The sequence below is a fragment of the Rhamphochromis sp. 'chilingali' genome (genome assembly GCF_963969265.1).
Source record: "Rhamphochromis sp. 'chilingali' genome assembly, chromosome: 1".
NCBI lineage: Eukaryota > Metazoa > Chordata > Actinopteri > Cichliformes > Cichlidae > Rhamphochromis > Rhamphochromis sp. 'chilingali'.
The window spans coordinates 13,818,606-13,827,727 of record NC_137929.1 but is presented as its reverse complement, the minus strand read 5'-3'; the positions used below and the strand labels follow the sequence as shown (position 1 = coordinate 13,827,727).

Genomic DNA, 9,122 nt, shown 5'->3' with positions numbered 1-9,122 from the left:
ATCTGAGCGCTGCTGTGGTTGCTGTGCTGCACGTCTTCATTTAGATAACAGAGACATCTAGTGGTTCAGAGGGAGAACTGCAGGAGGCGGAGCTGTGTTTTAGCATGGAAAACTTTTTATCTTTTAGGCGCAGATACAAATATGACAAGTATCAGTGTGAGATACAAAAGGTCACATCAGTCAGCAGAGGGAACAGTGATCACACAGCAATGTAAGAATAGAAACATAACAGTGAATCTGGACATGTATACAGAGGGAAGCAAACAAACAGGATGTAACACTACATTAAAGCCACAAATGAGAAGAAAACAAACACAAAGGAAAATATATTTGATCTCAGGAATCCAAATCAGATGCTTTAGAGCAGGGGTCGGCAACCCTGGGCACGCGTGTCACAGCTGCCACGTGAAGGGTTAACTGATGGCACGACCATAGCTGGACTGGCCATCGGGCATACTGATGGTGATTTTTCGTTTTTTATGGGCTGATGATGTTTTTTTATTTTTTTGTAACGGTATAAACAATGAAAGATGGTGGATTGGCCGGATGCTGGTCGATGTGTAAAAATAAGTCAGTTGTTTGGTGGTGGCTATGGCGGAGCTTCCACAGAGGCAGCAGGTGGATGAGGGAAAGGGGTGGCAGGAGGAGCAGAGACCTGAGGCGGCCGCCGGTCCGAGGGTCAGGTGAACTGAACTTCAGGTAAGAAGTTATGACCTGCAGTCTGTCTGGGTCAGATATAAACCAAGTTTAGGTGGAGTTTATTTTCCTTGTGCTGACTTTTTACAGTCAGTTATAATAACTCCCACTCAGAGGAGACCAGAGATCACATTAACATGTGTGTCTCTGTATTAAGAAACATGACATATTGGCCCAGTTTATTTTTCTTATCATTGTTGTGAGGAGACCATAAATAGCATTTGTATTTTCTGTTGTACAGTTCATTTGCTGTTATGGATAAAAAGTCTTTCTTTGTTTCAAAGTAGCTGATAAATATTCGCTGATAGCTGCAAACATCTGCGCACAAATATAATCCTATGAAGTGGTTCTATATAGTGTGTAATTTATTGCTAATGCAATCATATGGCACATTGACTTCTGAGGAAATGTTAGATGCACTCATCATCAGAAAGGTGTCCGACCTAAACCAGGGGGTTTAGAGCATCATAGAGTTTTTGTGGTTTGTTTTCTTTAAGTCATTTCACAGATTTTCTCTATAATTTCAATTCCTTGAATAAAACAACAAACTTAGGGGATGATTTTGTAATCCGACTTTATGTATGAAAGATTTGACTAAACATAAAACAATCTTCCAACTCAGTCGTCATTCTTATCTTGTGAAATCAAACCAAATGTTCTGTTGTCTCTAAATCAGGGATTGATGAAATCTTTGGTTGCATCCATTTATGAACATGTTCTCATTCATATTAAATCGTAGTCTAAGTCCTTCTTTAGAGGGATAAATGTCATTCATTGTCTTCAAATGTGTTTCTGTTGTTTTGGGGGGAAGTTTGAAGTCCATTGTTCAAAGTCTGTTAATGAAACTTTATGAAGTTTATGTAGGATGTTTTTCCTATTTTGTATTTGTTTGAATTATGATGTATTTCTGACTCTTGCTGCCATGATGCCAGGTCTCTCTTGAAAACAACATTTTTAATCTCAATTAAATTTTCACCTGGAGAAATAAAGATGATAATAATAATTTTGTCTTCAGGGAATCATTTCTCTGTAAAACAGCTTCTTCTGAAACTCTTGTTACATTTCTTGTTTATTGTTTGCTGGTTGTAGAAAAATGTCATCGTCTCTGTGTGAACTTAAACTCTACATGTGGTGTCAGCTATAAACGAGCTCTAGAGTCTAATAACGATGCTTTTATTATTGTCTGGTATCCAACCTAACCCTGGGCCTCTGGCTGAATGTGAAACACCAGCAGATGTTAAAAACTGTCTGGGTTACACGTGCATCACGTCGTGTGCTTCCTAACATGGATATGATTGGAATCTGGGCCTGTTCAAGCGGTGCTGGTATCGTTGTTGTTTCTGAGACTTTCCAAATCTTTACTGGATAAAAACGTAGCAACTGATGGATTTAACATTTAGCTCTCAGACTGTCCCAGAAAAGGCGGAGGTCTGGAAGTTTATGTGAAGCTCTGTCTTGCTGCTCAAGTCTTGTTCTCTCCATCTGCACCTCAGCCATTTGAAATCTTGGCCTTAACTATTGATCTGTTTGGAAATCAGACTGTTGTTGGCTGCTATCAGCCTCCACCTGCTTCCCCCAGCACATCACCGTCTCTGGTTCAACTTTTATCTGAGCTGCATTTTAATGATGTCTTTCAGATGGATGATTTTCATTGGGACTGGCTTTCTTCTGTGTCTGATGATTTTAAGGCACGCTGCTTGTTTTTAAAACTGACTCAAATTATTTAAAGCCTCACACGCCTTGATCCTAAACACCCAGATAAATCTGCTCTTATTGACCTTTTTTAACTAATATGCTGCGTAAGTTTTCCACATCTGCAGTTTTTGCCAACGACCTGAGTGATCACTGCATAGTTGGTGCTGTGAGAAACACTAAAATCTCACGCTCCGAGCCCGCATCAGTTTGAACTGGGGTCGTATTAAACAGGCTGACAATGTCAGTTTGGGAACATTTACAGGAGAGTTGTGTCTACTTTGTGGACAGACACGCCCCTTTTTGCCAGGTCAGGGTGAAAGGTCGGGACAGGCCTGGTTTGGTTCAGTACCGGCCGATCTCCTACATGAGAGAAACCAGGCCTGGGCAGGAAGTCTGGCTCTGATGCTGATTGGCTACGTTTTCATTAGCTGTGTAATCGGATTACTGCCTCCATCATCAAGATGTAACTATTTTTTACTTTAACGACTGACAGTCCAAACGACCGTAGGAGGTTTTGGCAAACTATAAAGTGTCTCTGCCAGCTGTGACTCCTCAGAGCTTCCTCCTCACTTAAATATCGACTCCACTCCTGTGTCAGACAAAACTGAAATGTTGCTTTAACAAACACTTTGTTGCTTCTTGCTCTTTGTTCAGCACAGTATCTGATGGTAAACCTCTTGCACACAACTCTGCTCGTAGTTCCTGCTTACTGATACCTTTTCCTTCACACCTGTCACAGTAGAAGAGGTTTGTAAGGCTTTGAATAGCCCCAACACCAGAAACTCGTCCTCACAATCGTTCTCCTTCCTTCTTGCACTTGGCTGCAAATATCATAGCTGAGCCAGTGTCTTATATTTTTAATCTTTCTCTACAACAGAAGAACACCACTATACTCTGTGTTCTCTGGTTAACTGGTCCTCATTGGTCTTACACAGGATGGTCCATTAGTATCATTTTATCTATAAATCTGTTTCTGGGTTACTGCCTCCTATTCATCAGAGTACATGTTAGGCAAACAGTTTAGTCACAGCCTGCAGTCTCAGGACATCATTACATTCACTGTTCCATCAGTTCATGCAGAGCTTGGGAAGAAGGCGTTCTCCTTTTCTGCTCCGTCTTCATGGAAAACATAACCGAAGGATTTAAGGCTCTCCGTTGATTTCACTTGCAGACTTCAAAAGACGTACACATGTTTTTGTGAAACCATCTCTGGGAACTTGTTCTCGTTTTTAATGTGACTGAGTACATTACACAAACTTTTCTCTTATTGTTGTAATTTTAATATGTGTGTCTGGAACAGGTCTCTCTTGTAAATGAGACATTGAGTCTCAATGAGCCGACCTGTATAAATAAAGCTTCAATTACAAAGTCCTTTGTATAAAAGCTCCTTCAGCTGCCAGTGGGACGTGCTGTGGCACTATCGGTTGCAGAGCCTTTATATTGTTAGTTAGAAACTACAAATATAATGGCTCACTGTATTTCAGAATCAGAGAAACTTTATTAATCCAGGAGGGAAACTGAGTTGTCATAGCAGCAAATATACAAGAAACAACAAGCACTCATATAAAGTGAGTGTAGAAACAGAGTTATGATAAATAAATATTCAGATAAATAATATCAATATATAATATAAATAATCTATAATCCAGTTTTGAGTTCCCTCCCCAGACACCTTAACGCCCACTCACATCCTGGGCCATCTGACCTCAGGAAATCACATGATAGGGTGGGGCCAGGTTTCACAATGAGCTCACCCGAAACCCTGGCTGATTAGGACCCCCACCCGCTTTCACACCTTGGCTCATGTGATTACGTAGAGGATCATCAGGGGGTCCTTTGTCCCTCTTTGGGGGGAAACTCCCACTGGGTTTAAATCTGGGACTCCCCACCAACTGACCCTTAGAACTGAAGAAGCTTCTCAGATGAGAGGTGAAACGTCTTCAAGCAACTCAAAGAAGTCCAGACGCTTTTCTTTGCAAGCTCCTTAGTCTACAATGACCTGGATGACTGAGAACCGTCACAGACAACTCAGTCCCATATTTTAGGTTATTCTGAATAAATCGTTCATGCCCTCTCTTTGGAAAGAAGCTGTTGTGGTTCCTGGTCCTAAATCTAGTCGTCCAAAAGTTCTAAACGACTTCAGGCCTGCTGCCCTCACCTCAGTCTTTGAAAAAATCATCAGAAATGTGATTATGGAAGACACTGAACTTCAGCTTGATTCAATGCAGATTGCACATAAGCCCAATAGAGGAGTGGAGGACGTGCTTTTGATTCTACTTCACCTGATTGTCAAACATGTAGAGAGTAAAGGACTTCAGTTCATCGATTTCTCTGCTTCTTTCAATAACACAGCCCCAGATTTGAATCAAAAGACTTTTAGAACAGTTTGAAATCCGGACAAACCTGAGCAAGTGCAGTCATATAAATATCTTGATGACAAATGCTATTATTTTTCTGTAAAGCAAATTGACCTAAAAGTAAAGTAACCTTGATATGTCAGGATGTAGATGTCCCACCCAACAACGTCACCCAGCCCTGAAACATCGGTACTGTTCAAGGCAGCATTGCTGTCCACACGTCCATCAGAGTGTTTCTTTGGACTTCATGGTGTTGCTGCTCCCAGTATTCTCTGAGACAACCTCTGAGGCCGTCACAGAGCAGCTGTATTTGTACTGACATTACATTACACACAGGTGCACTCTATTTAGTCATTAGCACTCATCAGGCAATGTCTATGGGCAACTGACTGCACTCAGACCAAAGGGGGCTGAATAATAATGCACATAACAATTCTCTTCACTCTGCTGACAAGAGATTCAACCCCCACTATGAGCACCTTCTAAAGAGCACCATTGAAAGTATCCTCACCAACTGCATCACTGTGTGGTATGACTCCTGCACTGGGTCCTGCAGGAAAAATATGACAACGGGTAGTGAGAGCAGTGGAGAGGATTGCAGGGTCCTCTCTTGCCTCCCTCCCCAGGAGATCTACTGTGCCTGCCTCATTCGAAAGGTCCTCTTCATTACAGGTGACTCCACTCATCTCTTCAACAGCGTCTTCAGTTTGCTGCCATCAGGAAGGATACTGAAGAGACCTTTTGACCTTTACATTTTCGTTAATATCTTTAAAACAGAAGCAGCAGAAACGAGAACTTTAGCAGCACAAACCAGCACAAGCGTAGCACAGTTGATTGACACCAGTTTTGTTTGATTTAATTAATGTGGGGGGGCTGGTTGACCTCTGGGGACCTCTAGAAATTTTCTTGAATATCTTTAAAATGATAGCAGCACAAACAAAAATTTTTACAGCACAAACGTAGCATAAACGTTTGATACCACTTTTGTTGGATTTGAAGAAGGTGGGGGGTCGCGGGAAAAACCAGCAAAAGAACTCGAGCAGCCGGGCTATGTAAAAGGTGTAGGGGGGCATGTTTGCGGTCACGTCCAGCGGGTGTGTGGGCTGTTTGAGTCATCTGTTACCAGGCAAACTCCAATGCAGCAGGCTGCTGAACACACACAGGCCTCCTGCATCCTCCTCTTCAGCTCTGCTTGCCCGATATCGTGACCTAAGCAGGGTCGGGCCTGGTCAGTACTTGGATGGGAGACCGCCTGGGAAAACCAGGTGCTGTTAGCTTTTGCACTTCCACACACAAACTGCAGAGGGCACTTCTGCTCCTGCTTGTGCTTAGAGGCATGAGAAGTTAACATTTATGGGTGATAAAATCCTTTTTCTATATTTTTAACATGAGAATATCAGTTTTCCATCTTGTGTTCCAGAGTAAAACAAAAGACAAACGTAGAACAAGGAAAAAAGAGGCCAAGTGTCTCACCTATAAAACAAAATGACTGTTTTCTGAATAGTCTCACACAGATAAACATTTGCAGGGAATACCTTTTCCTTCAAAACAAACGTCACAGACTGTGTTTTTCTTTACTGATTGTATTTGAGTAGAAACTCAGATTAAAATGGCATCAGTGCTCATAAAATGATTTAACTGTAAAAGTAGGTGTAGTGGATCACTTTGCATAGATCTAGATAAAAGTGCAGTAAGCAAAGACTACAGTGGTCATTGAGCAGCTGTTCCTATAATGTGAATCTGGGATAAAGGCACAGATTATTTGTTTGCCTTTGTTTCCTGGTTCTTTCTTTCTTATCCAAATGGAAAAAGAGAGCATAAAAGTACTGTTTACAAGCAGCTTATCTATCTCATTGTGCCCACTATCATAAAATCTTGGTTGACTGAGCACTGAGCCATCTACCACTCGAAATTGAACCTGTGTGGGACAACAACAAAGTCCAGTATACTAAGTTTCAGTAATGTGCAGTTTTTTCTGTGGAAGATGTAAATCTAAATAGATGTCCTATTGTATGCATAATATACCACTGAACTTTATAAAACAACTTCTAAAAGCAAATTTCGATTTATTTTAGATTTTCTCAAATCCAAACAGTGCTAAAAGCATGCACACAGTCAAATATTTTTCATACGAGGTGCTGAAGGTTCTGCAATGTTCTGTCAGTGCGCCCCAGGGCAGCTGTGGCTACAATGTAGCTGCCATCACCAGTGTGTGAATGTGTGAATGATGTATCTGTGGCTTTTTGTCACACTTGGAAACCACGGTGTTGTGCAGCTATTTGCCTTGTTGCAGGGTTTTTAAAAAACTGCAGTTTTGATTTTAGTGAAAGACACCGTCTCATGACTCATTGAGTGCCGCGACTGACAAGCCAATCCGTGGCCTGCAGTCTGACGATGTCACATTTCCTGACTGCTTGGAACCCCGACTAAGTCGTCCTGTAGCCCACATCATAATGTTTCCATCTCTCTGCTTGACTGCGGGGATGCTATTTTTTGCATCACACTCCTATTTCAAAAGGTCAGTTAAAGCCACATAATTGGAATTTGGTTTCATCTCCCCACAGCACTTTCTCCAAAGTCTTCCCTGAATCATTTAGATGTTCACTGGCACTTGAGATGGGCCTATACATGTTTCTCCTTGAACAGGTAGCTACCCTATGTTAGCCTAGCTTTCTATCACTGATGCTCTGTATGTATGCTGCTGCCTCTCTCTCATGTTACTTAAAAAATTAACCCCACAGCTTCAATAACCGTATCTAAAAATCTCTCAGTGAAAGTTACGGTTGTAGGTTTGGAAACATTTTGGGGTAGCCAGTGTTAAATAGAGACAGGGCCACATTCTTTATCTAGTCATTGTAATGAAAGAAGCACATTAAAAACTATATGAGAGTTTGCTTTTAACAAGCATGTAATGACTCTACTTAGTTTAGGTAGTCTTAGGGAGTCAAACTGAAAGTAGCATTTTGTGGATGTTTTCCCTGCTGCCCGATCCCATCAGTCTCTTACAGCATCATTTTTTATGCGCCCTGGTGTGACAGTGGTTTCATGGCGCTACAGGTTACCTGAGCACATCAGGTATATTACGGTTGAAAACCAGTGCCCGGCCTTCCAGTGGGTGTTCGACCCCTCGTGCACAGCTCAGGAGTCTAAACGACCCAGCAGTTATGGACATGTGTGTTTTTGGTGTGCTGTCCCTCGTTCTCCCTGCTTGCAGGTATATCTGTGTGTGTGTGTGGATGCCGGAGTTTCTGAGAGCACCCGTTTACAGGCACCTTCAGGCCTGGTGGGTGTGGCCCTGCCAGGTGGTTGGCCACACTTGAAGACCATCACACAGCTGATCAAGCCTTGTCAGAGGAGCTACTTGAGAATGCGGTGGCGCTCTCTCTGACGCTGGATCATTGCGTGACTTCACGTTAGTCTCTCGGCCAGTCAGTACGGATAGTCTGCCGCATTGTATGTGTCTTACGGCTGCCTGTTTGTTATCTCCCCAGGAGAAGCGTGGAGATGAGAGGGCAGCGAGCACGGGGTGCTCAGACACTGAGGAGCGGAGACAAGGAACACTAGCACTGGGAAGAGGACATTTCACGGGAGTCGGGAACGCACTGCGGATTTATTGTTATTTTCCATTCACTGTAAATAAACGCACTGCTTGCATTCAGAGCTCCGTGCCTGGCTCCTCCTTCCTCACATCCCCACGGTTGACGCTGGCCAACCGTGACAAATAGCTTTTCTTAGATTCATTATTAGTTCAACATTGACAAATAGTAGTTGACTAATATCAGGAGCCAAAAAGAAAACAAAAAACAAACTAAATAAATATTTCAGACGCTGAAAATAAATTATTACGGTTGTTTAAATTTGCTGTCAGCAAGTTAGGTCTAATACATGTAGTCAATCTAATGAATCAATATTACATGTAAAAAGTACAGAACTGAAAATGAAACTAAAATATAACGGTAAATGAACTGGTTCTTGTATAAAACCTTTCTACTCTCTACAACTTGCCTCATTCATGCACTCACTTTTTTCTATGCTTTTTCTCTGTAAGTGCTTTCTATCTAACATTAATACGCATTCATCCTCCCGATGGATGCATCGGAGAGCAACTTGGGGTTAGCGTCTTGCCCAAGGATATTTGGCATGCAGGCTGGAGCAGGCGGGGATTGAACCAGCAACTTTCTGATTAGTAGGTTTCCTGCTCTACCTGAGCTACAGACACCCCAATTTGTGGTGCTCTGGAAACAACACGTTCTCATCCCAACAGGTAACGATGCTATGTGACAAATCATCGGTATGTGTAAATGTGTTTTTTGTTCTAATCATGAATCGCTTTGTAAAACAAGACCTGATAGGGTTAAGGTTAAAGTTATGGTT

General features: G+C 42.1%; 1 protein-coding gene across 1 annotated transcript in view; it reads left to right on the top strand.

The window, feature by feature from the left end:
• The window catches only part of LOC308393807 (uncharacterized protein), an 810,936-nt gene that overhangs the window by 354,326 nt on the left and 447,488 nt on the right, over positions 1-9,122 (top strand). The window lies entirely within an intron of this gene.